This window comes from Schistocerca piceifrons, chromosome 4, assembly GCF_021461385.2.
Source record: "Schistocerca piceifrons isolate TAMUIC-IGC-003096 chromosome 4, iqSchPice1.1, whole genome shotgun sequence".
Lineage (NCBI taxonomy): Eukaryota > Metazoa > Arthropoda > Insecta > Orthoptera > Acrididae > Schistocerca > Schistocerca piceifrons.
This window is the reverse complement of record NC_060141.1, coordinates 764216187-764232730: the sequence shown is the minus strand read 5'-3', so window position 1 is coordinate 764232730 and position 16544 is coordinate 764216187. Positions and strand designations below refer to the sequence as shown.

The following is a 16544-nucleotide window of genomic DNA, read 5'->3' as shown; positions in this document are numbered from 1 at the left end:
CATTGGAAGAATCCTAAGGAAATGCAATCCGAAAACAAAGGAAGTAGTTTACAGTACACTTTTTCGCCCGCTGCTTGAATACTGCTCAGCAGTGTGGGATCCGTACCAGATAGGGTTGATAGAAGAGAGAGAGAAGATCCAACGGAGAGCAGCGTTACAGGATCATTTAGTAATCGCGAAAGCGTTACGTAGATGATAGATAAACTCCAGTGGAAGACTCTGCAAGAGAAACGCTCAGTAGCTCGGTACGGGCTTTTGTTGAAGTTTCGAGAACATACCTTCACCGAGGAGTCAATCAGTATATTCCTCCCTCCTACGTATATCTCGCGAAGAGACCATGAGGATAAGATCAGAGAGATTAGAGCCCACACAGAGGCATACCGACAATCTTTCTTTCCACGAACAGTACGAGACTGGAATAGAAGGGAGTGCCCTCCGCCACACACCGCCAGGTGGCTTGCGGAGTATGGATGTAGATGTAGATGTAGAATCCCACACCGCGCAGCAGTACTCCAAAAGAGAACGGACGAGCGTAGTGTAGGCAGTCTCTTTAGTAGATCCGTTGCATCTTCAAAGTGTCCTGGCAATAAAACGCAATTTTCGGCTCGCCTCCCCACATTTTCTATGTGTTCTTTTCAGTTCGTAATTGTAATTCCTTGGTATGTACGGCCTTTAAATTTGACTGGTTTATAGTGTAACCGAAGTTTAATGAATTCCTTTTAGCACACATGCGCCCAAAAATTCTTCTGTAGGAAAGTCATACACTTACCAAACACATTTATATTTACAAAAAACTCCTCAAAGCAAGCACCTCCTGCTTCTATGCTTCCACGGAGCCTGCGACCCACACTTTTCCGTAGAATGTGGAGAACTCCTGGAGCGTTCCGTATTTGGTCGAAGCCAATTTGAACATGCCCCCTCAGAACATTGGCACTGGGTATGGGAGACGAATACACCAAGTATTTTAAATTTCCCCACAGGGAAAAAATACATCGGATTCAAATCTGGCGATCGCACAGGCCATGCATTGGATCACCCTCGACCAATCTACTTGTTCGGAAACTGTCAAGCTACTGGAGAAGTATCCATGTAAACTGCAGTGGAGTGTCATCATACATATACCACCTTCGTTGGATTGCACCAAGTAGATGAAGCAACTCATGACTGGGAAACTGTACATACGTTTGTCCAGTAAGAAATTGCAGAAAGAAGTAGGGGCCAATGAGAAGATCATGAGGCTGAACCTGTGTTGATGTCTGTCTTCCCACACTTGATGAGGGTTTTCGTAAGCCTAGATGTGATTGTTATGATAATTGAAGATCCCATCACGTGGAAAGCCAGCTGTGTCAGTGAATGAGGTGCATGCCGAGATCTGCACACTACCCTCACGTACAAAGTTACTCTTGGCTGAAAGTCTGCCTTATCTAATCCTTGCACCTGTTGAAGGTGATAGGGTACAGAAGATTTTAACTCAGAACGCTCCAGATCGTCATGCGATTAAAGCTTTCCCTTCTCGCAGTTCTTCTTGTACTAGATGATGGAGTTTCATCCACAATGCAAAGAACCCGTTTTTCAAGCTCAGGCGTTCGTATATCGCGTGGTCTCCGGCCATCTGCAACTTTTCCCAAATGTGCCTGTCGCAAGCGCTACTGGAATCGTACAAACGTCCTTGTACAAAGTAACTGTCTCCCATTGTAACGCTCAGCAAGGAGTTCACGTACTGCGCCCGCATTTCCATCTGTATGTGTAGTGTACATCCGTCACTTCAGACGCTGAATACATCTTTCTGATGTGTTGCGATGGAAGTTAGTCTTAAACAGAACAAACGACAATCAGCCATAACAAAACAAATGTCATGACCAAACGTAAACAAAAAAGCGACTAAAAATATACATTTGAGGTAAATTACAGGAGCAGGAGTCACTAAAGGGAATTCCTTTCACCACACTAACGAGGCATTTTCGCACCCATGTTCATATAAACGTTTTGTTTTGTTTTCATGTGAAGAATAAGTTCGTAAAGTTTCTGTCACGTGCTTTTTATACATCCCACATAACTGCTTGCATAGCGTTCTGGATTTGCTGCTAAATGACCAGATTGAACTGCGGAATAGAAGGTTTCTAGATGACGTCTGGCCAATCTTAGTATATGAATTATTTTAGCCTCTTTCCTCATTATCGATTTCTTCCCTGCCCCTTCCCATCCTCCCCAGTTATCCCTCCAGAGAATAATATGGTATAATGCTGACCGCTGTTAATTTTCAGTACTTTTTGCCCTGTAGTAGGATTATGTTAAACCAACTATACTGTAGTAGAACAGGCTTATAAGTGATGAGAATATGACACACAGCTTAACATATTTGCCTTATTAATATAGATTATATTTACTATCGCTCCATTTAACAAAATAATAAAGATCTAGTTTCGCAAACTTGTGGCGATTAGTAATGTTCATACACAAATATCCTGTTACCAATAACGCTTTTGATGACTAAACGCCAAAGATACACTTTACTTTCGATGTCATTGTAGAATTATCTTTGATACTTGTGTAGATTTCTGTAAATGTCCGTGAGACTTTCACATGATACCCTGACATGTCATATAAGTTGCATTAACATGACACTCTCTGTATTGTCAAACAATGAAATCATTTTCCTGATATTTATGACGGAATGCAACGTAACTAACGTAGAAAGGACAATAGAGGCATCTTACTCATGAACAGTACATGTAATGACATACTGAAATGTGTACATTAACTGCAGAATCACTTGAAAATACCTACAAAGCCGAAATTACAATATTTATAGTGTATCCAAAAGGAAATGAAACAAGTAAATTGTGAAAACATTATCTTTTAGACAATTTTACATCGCTGTGTCTCTTAATACTAAGAAAAGCCCAGAATTGGTGTTTGGTTTGGTTTGGTGACATAGTGATGTCACCTCTCGTTTTTGCGGATCGTGTGGTTACAGCAATAACCAGAACATATTATAGTAATCTGCTGTTCCATGTATTCAAGAGGTCCCCGACATCATATTCAACTGTAGTGTGCAGAGCCCTACTGGGATATTGATGTTAAAAGTTTTCTAGATGATGAGTTTACACAGCGTTATATCAGACGAAAGATGGCCACCTTCTTTTCCAGGTATTACACCAGCAGATTTTTTCCATGGGTATTTATGAACAGTATTGTTTACCACTCTTTATATTTTATATGCAAAGGACGTCACAATTTTAATACAGAAGGTAAGTGAATTGCAAAAAAGAATTTACCTTCTAAGTAAAATAGCCAAACATCACAATAAGAGTCTACCTACAAAGAAAACTAAAACAATGTCTTTTAAGGGAAGAGACTCCTACAAACCCCCATAAGAACAATAATACTGGTGAACAATATAGCAATATAATGCGTCAGTAATTTTAATTATCTGGGAGGTGATATCACATACAAGTATGACAAGGATATAGACAAGAAGGCAGCAAAATTTGGAAGCATATGTGGAACAACTACTTTGCAAAGTCAGAAATTATGATCTGTAAGCGAAGTAAATCTGAGAAGGCCAAGGAAGAAATGGGCACCGTGACAGCCACACGCCTAGTACTTTAGTGAGGGAGAGGACTGTCTACCGGGAAAATCTGACATCTCTTCCCAATCTGTAGTAGCGCGTGTATACCATTATTTTAGTGGTGTCATCGGATATCCTGCAACTTGCACGGGTGGCTGTAGGCTATCATCTAGATATCTTACAGTCTACCCGAGATTCACAGATGGAAATATTCTGACAGCACTGTGCAAAACATTCACCTGTTCTATACGTTTTAGCAATAAAATATCTGTGTTCTACATCATTGTTTTCATTATGTACATGCAGTAAGTTCTATATATCACTTACAGACACCCACTGTTCTGTTAGACATCTAATGTACTTTAAATTTCTGCAGTGTGGATAGCAGTCATAAAACAAATATTTCTTTTTGTTATGTGCGTTTTTTATTGTACTTATACAATCACGGGTACTATGTCGCCAAACACGGCAGCAGATTCAGCTCCTGTCTTTTTACCTCCGACAGAAATCAGATACCAAGCCCAGATCTGGAGGAACAGCAGCAGCCCACTGGATCGCCCCCACCGAATTTCATTGACGCCACAACCCTCCTACCACAGGCTTTTGAGGCACTTGCAAAGACGATGTCCACCCACGCGAATATAAGATCCCCTTCCATTGCTCCACAGACCAGTCATGGCATTTTCTGTTCGCTTCCAAGCGACGCCTCGCATTCTTTTTGAGAAGGATGACTGGAGACCTGTTTATCCAGTACACCTCAGTGACCGGTAATCCGTGTTAGCCACCGGTTCACACCTGCCAAAGCGATGGTTTGCCACAATGTTTCTCTGGCGCCAGCACATCGCTAACACCGACCTTTCCCAAGTGTGACCCTTATGAAATTTCTGGAATGGATTGGCTGGGACTTGTGGATCCTACTACCATAACATTAAAAAAAAACACACACACACACACACTTAACATTTCCAGTGAAACAAATACGATTTATTGGCTTCAGTTATAATTCGCATTGAAAACCGGAGAATGATTAACCAGAATTACACACCCATGTACGTGAAAGCAGTTATGAATACGAGGGCTATTCGGAAAGTAAGGAACGATACGTTGCGAAATGAAAACTACAGAGAACAAAACTATTTTATTTGTAACAGTTAGCTACAACTTCCAGCTACTGATCTCCATAGTCGCCGATCCGACTTAGACGTTTGTCGTGGCGTTGTACCAACTTTCCAGTACCCTCGTTATAGAAGGCAGCCGCCAGTGCTTTCCGCCAATTCTCTACGCAGGCCTACAGCTCGTTGTTTGTGCCAAAATGTTGTCTTCATGGGCAGCGGTTCATGTGAGCAAAGATGAAACTCAGAGGGAGAAAATTACGGGCTGTATTGTGGGTAATCAAACATTTCCAGGTGAAAACAATGAAGGAGCATCTGCATTGCCCCTGCAGAATGCGGCTGAGAATTGTATTGAAGAAGAAGCTGCACGACAGGTATGTAATGTTGACTGCATAGCTTCAGGCAAAATTTCTCACCAGGCCCTCGTACTTGGCGGGAAACAGTATCGTTCCAGGTGTCTTTATGTGCTCCCTGTGTACTTGGAACTGCAAAGAACGACGTAATGCGATTGACTAGCATACTAGAGACACTGCCCAACACACCTGTGCAAAACTTCATCGGATTTTCATTGTGGTTTCCACTTCGCGACCCATCGTTCCTTACTTTCCGAATAACCCTCGTAATTTTACGCATTCTGTATCTATACATATTACTAACTTTGTAAAAATTCAATCAAAGATAAAAGCAAGAGAAGCAATGGGCCCATTTTTACAATGATCACAAATTGCAATACTTTCTAAACTTTGCACGCTAGTTAAGATCATAGAAGCATGGACATTTCCACGTGTACTTCTGCCCGAAAAGTTATTCTGATAGCTGAAGTCCAAAGTTTTTCTTAACTGTGCCTTTTGCGTTCTCGTGGTAATATTTCCACAGAAATCTTCATCCCCTAACACCTATTTCTTCATATCTAACTGAGAAGTGAATACCAGTTTTCATAGATCTAGCGTTGATTTTTTTTAATAAAACGAAATATTTTCTTAAAAATGTTCATCCCCTATTTCACCTCTTAGGAACTGTATTTACGAAAACGGTGGGAAACGTATTTTTTATTTCTCAAACATGTATTTTTTTAACTGAGGAGTCAAATACCAATTTTGCTAGATAACTTGATAAGATACTTATAAAAATGCTTCAGTATTTCTTTAATAATGAGTTATTATCAAAAATACTTTCACCCACTATTTTGCTCCGTAGTGGCTGAATTTTCAAAAATGCTGGAACACGTATATTTCTATTTCTTACCGAGAAACCAAATAGCAATTTCGACAGTTCTAAATTCAAAATTGCTTTAATAGCGACATATTTTCAAAAGGTCTTTCATCCCCTATTTCACCCTCTTAAAAGTGGAATTTCGAACAATCCCTTCTTAAACGTTGCCTGTAGCATAAAATCCGCACTCTCTTCAAAATTCAAGTCCTTAGTGGTTTGGGCTGGGCGATGATGAGTCAGCGAGTGAGCAATTCATTCGAGACATTTCCTTTTATACATAAATTGCAGTCTCCCGCCGAATTTATACGGCTATATATGAAGTCTAATTCAGAAACTGCCGTAGGGATTTTGATCCGGTTTTCAGTAACAGGAAGTCTATTTCACTGTGACCCCTACGCTAGACAGGTCGCCCAGCCGTAGATACTTACAAGGGAACATGCCCATCGCACCCCCCTCAGATGTAGTTGTAAGTTGGCACAGTGGATAGGCCTTGAAAAACTAAACACAGATCAATCGAGAAAACAGGAAGAAGTTGTGTGGAACTATGAAAAAAATAAGCAAAATATACAAACTGAGTAGTCCATGTGCTAGTTAGGCAACATGAAGGACAATGTAAGTTGTGTGGAACTATGAAAACAATAAGCAAAATATACAAACTGAGTACTCCATGTGCTAGTTAGGCAACATCAAGGACAAAGTAAGCTCAGGAGCACCGTGGTTGCGTGGTTAGCGTGAGCAGCTACGGATCGAGAGGTCCTTGATTCAAGTCTACCCTCCATTGAAAAGTTTACCTACTGTATTTTTGCAAAGTTATGATCTGTCCGTTCGTTCATTGACGTCTATGTTCACTGTAATAAGTTTAGTGTCTGTGTTTTGCGACCGCACCGCAAAACCGTGCGATTGCCTCTCCAATGGGAACCGAAAACATTTGATCTCAAAGTCATAGGTCAATCGATTCCTTCACAGGAAAACACGTCTGATATATTCTATACGACACTGGTGACGGCATGTGCGTCACATGACAGGATTATGTTGTCGACCCACCTAACTTGTACACTTGGCGAATGGGTAAAAAGATTCTTCTACCTTGCCCGATTTAGGTTTTCTTGTAGATGTGATAATCACTCCCAAAAAAGTGATGAAAACATAAGAGCTTGTCACATAAACTGCAACAAATGAATGCAACAGTTTCACAGTCGCACAGTTTTCCCTGGGCTCTGTCAAAACATATGTTTTTAACGTTTTCAAAATTTTCCGTGTGTATACCGTCAAATCCTGCATATATCCAAGCAAATCTGAACATGTCCTGGAATTTTGGAGAGCGAAGTTGATTATGTGTGAGTGCCTGAACTTTGATAATTGTCTGAAAATAAAAAGTTAAACTCTTTACTCGAGGGAAGACTTGAACCAAGGACCTCTCGTTCGGTAGCTGCTCACGCTAACCACGGGACCACAGCGATCTCGAGCTCACACTGTCGTTGATGTTGCCTATCTATCGCATGGACTTCTCAGTTTGTATATTTTGCTTATTTTTTCATAGTTCCACACTACTTCTTCCTGTTTTCTCGATAGATCTGTGTTCAGTTATTCAAGGCCTATCCACTGTGCCAACTTATAACTAAATCTGAGGGGGGTGCGATGGGGAGGTTCCCTTGTTAATGGTACTCGTGTGAATCTGGGACGTGTTGTTCGCTGTAAAGTAACTCTGTGCATCACGAAGGCTCATTAAGTTCCGAATTCAGAAACGTCAAACAATTTTAGGCAAACACTTGTGTCTTGGAGGTCTCACGACTTGCCATCTGTCACACGAGAGCTGGGCCTCTCCTCCACCCCGACCGACAGCTCCTGAAAATCTTTAAGCATTTCAGCACTTCATTTTATTTCAGCCACTCAGCCTGAGGAACAGAAAGCAAACATTGTTACTGGTCACCCCCTCCTGCTAATAGCACTGTTCCTTGCGTTTCCACTTCACAGTGACAGCACCAACAGTCGATCTGAACTGTTGCAAAAGGTTTGACATGTTCCTGATGTATTTGTTACTCGGGTAACATCCAGTGACTAATCCACATCTCAAGTGACCGATCTTCGATTCTGCTAGTACTGCTTCTCTACTGACAACACAACAATCCCCTCGTCCTTTTATCCTGCCGGTGTGGTTTCACATACCGATACCACACTAACGGCATACCACAGTTGTAACGGAGTTGCAGTTTGCCTTCCAACACCAATAACGGTCGCGTAGGATCCGGCGGACCCAATGGAGCGCAGCTGCTGAGCCACGCCTCCCGCGGCTCTGGACTACGACTGCCTTCTGCTGCGGCTACTCACGATGGCCGGCGGCAGCGACTCACCCCACTCGTGCCCGGAGTCCCTACGCTACGACACTTTCATTTGTGCTTCTTCCTTGTGGCACAGATAGCTGGACTCTATTTCATGTTGCGTCATTTGTAATGAGTCTTCATACGTTTAAGGTAATAGAAGTGAAGCAAATCTTCTCTTTGCTATGATACTTGTTTGCTAATGATTTCTGCTCTTCTCCAGCTTCCCTACGACGGCAATTGACGCCCCACTCTGTAGACCACCTCACAAAGCCGTACACTACAGCCAGGCCCACCTCTCTCCACATGCAGAGGTTAACATTTCGTATGTAGGGGTGTCCAGGTACATATGGTCAGACAGTATAAGCAGCTACTCTGCTGTACTGGTTGCAGATTGCTTAGTCTGTTGGAACGTCTATCTGATATTTGGTATGGAATCTTGAGTAAACTGTCACAACTGAATCATATTTAGGGAATTCGCGAACACGAAAAACGTGGAGCACTGCATTATGTGCCATAATCTGACATGCTTGCCCCACTGTGATGCACTCTGCAGCTACGCCACGGCGTTTATTACGAGTGTAATATTTGAGAGAGGCTCTATCCACTAGTATCTGTTTATACAATGAAGAGCCAAAGAAACTGGTACACCTGCGTAATGTCGTGTGGGGTCCTCGCGAGCACGTGGAAGTGGCGTAACACTACGTTGCATGGACTCAACTAACATCTCAAATAATGCTGGAGGAAACGGACACCAGGGATCCCGCAGGGCTGTCCATAAATCCGTAAGAGTACGAAGCGATGGAGATCTCCTTCGAACAGCACGTTGCAAGGCATCGCAGATATGCTCAATAATCATGTCTGGGGAGTTTGCTGGCCAGCGGAAGTATTAAAACTCCGAAGAGTGTTCCTGGAGACACTCTAGACGTGTGGGGTGTCGCATTGCTCTGCTGGAATTGCCCAAGGCAGTCGGAATACACAATGCACATGAATGGATGCAAGTGATCAGACGGGATGCTTACGTACGTGTCAAATGTCAGAGTCGTATCTAGACGTATCAGAGATCCTACATCACTCCAACTTCACATGCCCCAAACCATTACAGAGCCTCCCCAGCTTGAACAGTCCTCTGCTGACATGCAGGGTCCAAGGATTCGTGAAGTTGTCTCCGTACTCGTACACGTTCATCCGCTCGATACAATTTCAAATGAGGCTCGTCCGACCAGGCAACGTGTTTACAGTCATCAACAGTTCAATGTCAGCTCCGAAAGCCCATATCGATGACGTTTCGTTAATTTTTCGCACGCTGACACTTGTTGATGACGCAGCATTGAAGTCGGCAGCAATTTGCGGAAGGGTTGCACTTCTGTCACGTTCAATGATTCTCTTCAGTCGTCCTTGGCCCAGTTGTTGCAGGATCATTTTCCGGCCGCAGCGATGTCGGAGGTTTGATGTTTTACTGCATTCCTGATATTCACGGTACACTCGTGAAATGGTACTACGAGAAAATCCCCACTTCATCGGTACCTCGGAGATGCTGTGCCCTATCGCTCGTGCCCCGACTATAGGAGCACGTTCACACTCACTTGAATCTTGATAACCTGCGACTGTAGCAGCAGTTACCGATCTAACAACTGCGCCAGGCACTTGTTATCTTATTTAGGCGTTGCCGACCTCAGCGCCTTATTCTGCCTGTTTACATATCTCTGTATTTGAATACGCGTGCCAATACCAGTTTCTTTGGCGCTTCAGTGTATTTCTGTATGTGCTGTATGTGTTGTAGTTCTCGCGCAGCCGTCTTCTGCAATTATTAATTTTAATTTTAATAAACAACAGCCTCAGTTGCATCGTTTACCTAGAATTTACCTAGGTTTCAGTCGGGATAACCCAACCTTCTTCAGAATAAAAGTAACTACCGTTTGTCCATAGTGGACATCGTCAAGCTAAAACTACAAATCCATAAATTATCGTCAGACTGTAAAAACGTATCTGAAACTGCCTCATCTGCGTGACCACAACGGTCGCAAGTTCGAATCCTGCCTTGGGCATGGATGTGTTTGATGTCCTTAGGTTAGTTAGGTTTAAGTAGTTCTAAGTTCTAGGAGACTGATGATCTCAGATGTTAAGTCCCATAGTGCTCCGAGCCATTTGAACCATTTTTGAACTGCCTCGGCCCCACTTCGCGACCGCGAAGGTCTCCTTGGAGCGTTGCTCGCCAAATCACATCACAATTTAACCATTTCCCGTCCTCCTCCCATAATTTAGAGTAGTTCTTTAAGTAGATTTTGACCTCTGTCGGTCAATTATTTTAATTGTGTTGACTGGAGCGATGTTGGCCAAGTCACACTTTAGCTTTAAACATAATTCCGCTGTCATTCCCTGAGTTCAGTGGCAGTGGTCACCAGGCCCGAATTATGATGGCAGTGTTCCGACACCGTTTTTACAATATGTGTGGAGATCACCTCCATGAAGGCAAATTGAGTTCCCCATTGCCACCCCATTATCGCCTACTTTAGTATTTTCTGCAACTCATAACGATAACTTCGTCAAGAAGTTCAATCAGGCACGTGTATTAGTTTTTGATTGGATTCTGGACCATTTCATGTCAAATACACTAATCTTGAATAATGACCATCTATTTTATATGACCCGTATTGCCGGATGTTACAGATTAGATATAGACTTGTTCATAAGTTCAATCATGACCATTTGTGTGCTAAGTTAATAGGGTGTTCATGCGTTGTAATCATAGCTAAGCAAGTGCTTAACAGTTACGTCTAAAAAGGTTTCTAGACCTAGTCATAATAATGACAATGTTGGCTTTATATTATCCTTCCCACTCCTAAGTTCTTTTTAGTTGATTAAACTTTCCTAGACAGGTCATACCTTGTAAGCACATGATGTCTTCTTCGTATCACGACCAATGAATACTTCATAAATATTAAGTACGTTCTCCACAGGATAACATATACGCCCTTTTTCTCAGCTGTACCTTTTATTTCGCTTTACTAGTAAATTCAAGGACAGGAGTTAAGTTAGCGTCTTGTCCCAGCAAGTAACTATCACACAGTTTATGCGCAGGCGCAAGGTATTGTGTCCGACTAGGCAGGCCTCATGACGCTACGGTCAGTTCCAGTACAGCACTCGTGGCTGCCGCTTCGCAGTCGTGAAGTGGGACCGAGGCAGTTTCAGGTAAGTTTTTACAGTCCGACGATAATTTATGGATTTGTAGTTCTAGCTTGACGATGTCCACTATGGAAAGACGGTAGTTACTTTTATTCTGAAGAAGTTTGGGTTGTCCCGACTGAAACCTAGGTAAATTCTAGGTAAACAGTCCAACTGAGGCTGTTGGTTATTAAAATTAAAATTAATATTTATACATTTCTGACAGGGCCGCGAAATGTTGAATATATTTAAGTCTTCTGCAATGTCTTAGATACTCTATAATTCCCGCTTTGGTGTGGGTTATCAAACCCATCTCCTTTTATTGTCGGTAGACGACTCCGACGCTAGCTGACTGGTAGAAACACGGCCGCCACTCTCCGGCCGGCGCGCCCCCAGGCGGTGAACGACACGGCTGAACTTTGCGTCGCCCGAGGCCCGCATTCCGGCCGGGGAGCCGCGGTTGCGCCCAAGGCCGGTAACGGGAACACTGCCGCCGCCGCCGCCGCCGCTGCTTTCACTGCCGAAGGTCCGCGATCGAGGTCTGGCCGGCCGGGGCGCGCTGGTGCAACGCATGGCCGCGGGCCCGCACCCGGCTCACTGTGCGCACCAGCTTCCAACATATATCGCGTTCCAACAGCATCAATTACCTCGAAGAAAACGGTCTACTGACACACAGTCAGCATGCATTTAGAAAACATCTTTCTTGTGAAACACAACTAGCTCTTTATTCGCACGAAGTGTTGAGTGCTACTGACAAGGGATTTAAAATTGATTGCGTGTTTAAGGATTTCAGGAAGGCTTTTGACACTGTACCACACAAGCAGCTCGTAGTGAAATTGCATGCATATGGAATATCGTCTCGGTTATGTGACTGGATTCGTGATTTTCTGCCAGAGAGGTCACAGTTCGTAGCAACTGACGGAAAGTCATCGAGTAAAACAGAAAGGATTTCTGGCGTTCCCCAACGTAGTCTTATAGGACCTTTGCTGTTCCTTATACAGGGTGTTACAAAAAGGTACGGCCAAACTTTCAGGAAACATTCCTCACACACAAATAAAGAAAAGATGTTATGTGGACATGTGTCCGGAAACGCTTAATTTCCATGTTAGAGCACATTTTAGTTTCGTCAGTATGTACTGTACTTCCTCGATTTACCGCCAGTTGGCCCAATTGAAGGAAGGTAATGTTGACTTCGGTGCTTGTGTTGACATGCGACTCATTGCTCTACAATACTAGCATTGTTGGTGATGTCTTGATTGGGCCCCATGTTCTTCTACCTTCGCTCAATGGAGTACGTTATCATGATTTCATACGAGATACTCTACCTGTGCTGCTAGAACATGTGCCTTTACAAGTACGACACAACATGTGGTTCATGCACGATGGAGCTCCTGCACATTTCAGTCGAAGTGTTCGTACGCTTCTCAACAACAGATTCGGTGACCGATGGATTGGTAGAGGCGGACCAATTCCATGGCCTCCACGGTCTCCTGGCCTCAACCCTCTTGACTTTCATTTATGGGGGCATTTTAAAGCTCTTGTCTACGCAACCCCGGTACCAAATGTAGAGACTCTTCGTGCTCGTATTGTGGACGGCTGTGATACAATACGCCATTCTCCAGGGCTGCATCAGCGCATCAGGGATTCCATGCGACGGAGGGTGGATGCATGTATCCTCGCTAACGGAGGACATTTTGAACATTTCCTGCAACAAACTGTTTGACGTCACGCTGGTACGTTCTGTTGCTGTGTGTTTCCATTCCATGATTAATGTGATTTGAAGAGAAGTAATAAAATGAGCTCTAACATGGAAAGTAAGCGTTTCCGGATACATGTCCACATAACATATTTTGTTTCTTTGTGTGTGAGGAATGTTCCTGAAAGTTTGGCCGTACCTTTTTGTAACACCCTGTATATATAAACGATTTGGGAGACAATCTGAGCAGCCGACTTCCGTTGTTTGCAGATGACCCTGTCGTTTATCGACTAATAAAGTCATCAGAAGATCAAAACAAACTGCAAAACGGTTTAGAAAAGACATCGGTATGGTGTGAAAATTGGCAGTTGACCCTAACTAACGAAAAGTGTGGGGTGCTAAAAGGAATTCGTTAATCTTCGGTTATACGATAAATCAGTCTAATCTAAAGGCCGGCCGGTGTGGCCGAGCTGTTCTAGGCGCTTCAGTCTGGAACCGCACGACCGCTACGGTCGCAGGTTCGGTCCTTAGGTTAGTTAGGTTTAAGTAGTTCTAAGTTCTAGGGGACTGATGACCTCAGATGTTAAGTCCCATAGTGTTCAGAGCCATTTTTCTAATCAAAAGGCCGTAATTTCAACAAAATACCGAAGAATTACAATTATGAACAACTTAAATTGGAAGGAACACATAGAAAATGTTGTGGGGAAGGCTAACCAAAGACTGCGTTTTACTGGCAGGACACTCAGAAAATATAACAGATCTACTAAGGAGATTGCCTACACTACGCTTATCCGTCCTCTTATAGAATACTGCTGTGCGGTGTGGGATCCTTACCGGAGAAGACTGACGGAGTACATTGATAAAGTTCAAAGAAAGGCAGCACGTTGTGTATTATCGCGAAATATGAGAGATAGTGTCACAGAAATGATACAAGATTTGAGGTGGACATCATTAAAACAAAGACGTTTTTCCTTGCGGCGGAATCTTCTCACTAAATTCCAATCACCAACTTTCTCCTCCGAATGCAAAAACATCTTGTTGACACCGACTTACATAGAGAGAAACGGTCATCATAATAAAGTAAGGGAAATCAGAGCTCGTACAGATAGATATAGGTGTTCGTTCTTTCCGCGCGCTATACGAGACTGGAATAACAGAGAATTGTGAAGGTGGTCCTATGGACCCTCTGCCAGGCACTTAAATGTGATTTGTAGGGATCTACATAGATGTAGATGTAGACTGTCGTACGGAACGACCTTCACACTGGGCGAGAAAACGCTCGTGCGCGAGGAGCTACTCGAGTTTTTTGACGTCACAGTGTGGAATTCGTACTTCCGCAGCGTTCCGTAGCGTGAAAGACTGAATAGGCCGAGTCGTATTTTCACTTCTCGGAGAGGAAAGTGGTCAATGAGGTGCAAATTGGCGTTCTACGTCACAAGCAGAACTTGGGAGAAGCCTGACGGATTTCGTCGTTTTCAGCTGAAGCCCATGTTTGGTGAGCTTAATATTATCATTTGGAAATTTGTGGTAAGTTCCTATTGGACCAAACTGCTGAGGTCATCGGTCCCTAGGCTTACACACTACTTAATCTAACTTAAACTAACCTACGCTAAACACAAGACACACACCCCTGCCTGAGGGAGGACTCGAACCTACAACGGGGAGAGCCCCGAACCTTGGCAAGGCGCCCGTAGACCGCGCGAATCATGGCAAGGGGCCCCTAGACTGCGCGGCTGTCCCGCGCGGCTTATATTATAACTTACGTCTTATGACTACATGCAGTTTCAAAGTACCATTCCACGGAAGATCCCTAAAACACGCGTGTGATTTGTTGTAATGAAATGACGGGAAACGTCATATTATTGATTAAGGAATTTTCATTTTTGGTTGATTTCGTACGGAGTTACAGAGTAATATATAGCTGGTTCACGTCCGGTTATATCTAAAATTTTCTTTCATCTTCACATTTTCTAAAAGTTTCTGGGTCTTCGGTATTAATTTAATAGAGACATGTTCGGTAATATTCCATATTACGTACATTTTAACAGCACTCTGTCTCAGGATTGAGCGTGTTTGATTTTTTGGACATGCTAGGGAACATGGAGTAACGAGTTGAAAGAGTGATTCCACGTCTCTGATTGATTAGATCGCAATCCTCTATCTATTTATTGATCCAAAAAACGTCCTTTATTTTGGGGTACGTAATTCCATTATAAATATTGTTCTTCATTGAGCACACAGTCTCACGCACAAACACACAAAAACTTGCATGGAGTATAGAAAATGTAACAATAATATTGCACTAAATAAATAATAATAATAATAATAATAAATTTTTAACCAGACATAACGTCTGAGAAAGGTTTTCTCATAATAATAATAATTGTTATATTTTTTGCACTTCTTGCAGTAGATACTTTGCAGTTTCTTGTTTCAAGTCTTGCACTTCACGTGTTCTAAAAACTCTGTAACGGAATAGAAGCCGTGATCTTACGGTTTAATTAAAACGTGAGAACGACGACCTAATTTTTATCTTAAATAGGCTGAGTATTGTATATCTCTATCACACTGTCTGTAATGGAACTTTGATAAGCTGATGTCCTTACTGACTGGACATGGGACTTCATGTTTGCCTTGTAACATTTTAATGGGTGTCCCAACTACTTATGTCAAAGTAATTTATAAGCACTGTATTCCAGTTAGATGATAAGATTTCCTCTAACGTGTGTCGTAATGAACACAAAGTAAAATATGTAGAATGCCTAGTTAGATGTAAGAGACGGTTTAATAGTCTTAATCCTGCAACGATAAATGAGTAAGTAAATAAATAAATAAATAAATTTTGATGATGTGCACAGTCACGATTGGCGCCATTTCTATAGCATTCACTAAGGGAGTAACTGATTTCTTCATCGATGCTATCTGCGGAAATAGGTGAACAGCAACGACAACATTTTGAACTATATAGCTGGCATTCCTTGTGAAATTTCGACTACGTCACTCAATAGTCTGCCTAAGGAGGAGGAGGATATTAGTGTTTAACGTCCCGTCGACAACGAGGGCATTAGAGACGGAGCGCAAGCTCGGGTTAGGGAAGGATCGGGAAGGAAATCGGCCGTGCCCTTTCAAAGGAACCATCCCGGCATTTGCCTGAAGCGATTTAGGGAAATTACGGAAAACCTAAATCAGGATGGCCAGAGACGGGATTGAACCGTCGTCCTCCCGAATGCGAGTCCAGTGTGCTAACCACTGCGCCACCTCGCCCGGCAGTCTGCCTAAGCCTGGATGTCGAAGCCACGTATAGAGGCAGACCATTCCAGACGCCAGTGTCTGATCAAGAACCAGCGTGTCGCATATCGCTGCGCTGGACAAACCGTTAGAGGTGAAGACGGCAGGTTAACACAGCTTCCAGGATTCCACGAGCGTGTCCGCTGCGTTAACGTCCAGCTGAGGAGGCCGCACAGGCTGCA

At 43.0% G+C, this 16544-nt stretch overlaps 1 non-coding gene across 1 annotated transcript; it reads right to left on the bottom strand.

Annotated features, from left to right (window-relative positions):
- Positions 1-16265: 16265 nt before the first annotated feature.
- On the bottom strand, positions 16266-16338 carry Trnaa-cgc. The gene has a single exon. It is a non-coding gene; the product is annotated as a tRNA-Ala (tRNA).
- Positions 16339-16544: the final 206 nt, after the last annotated feature.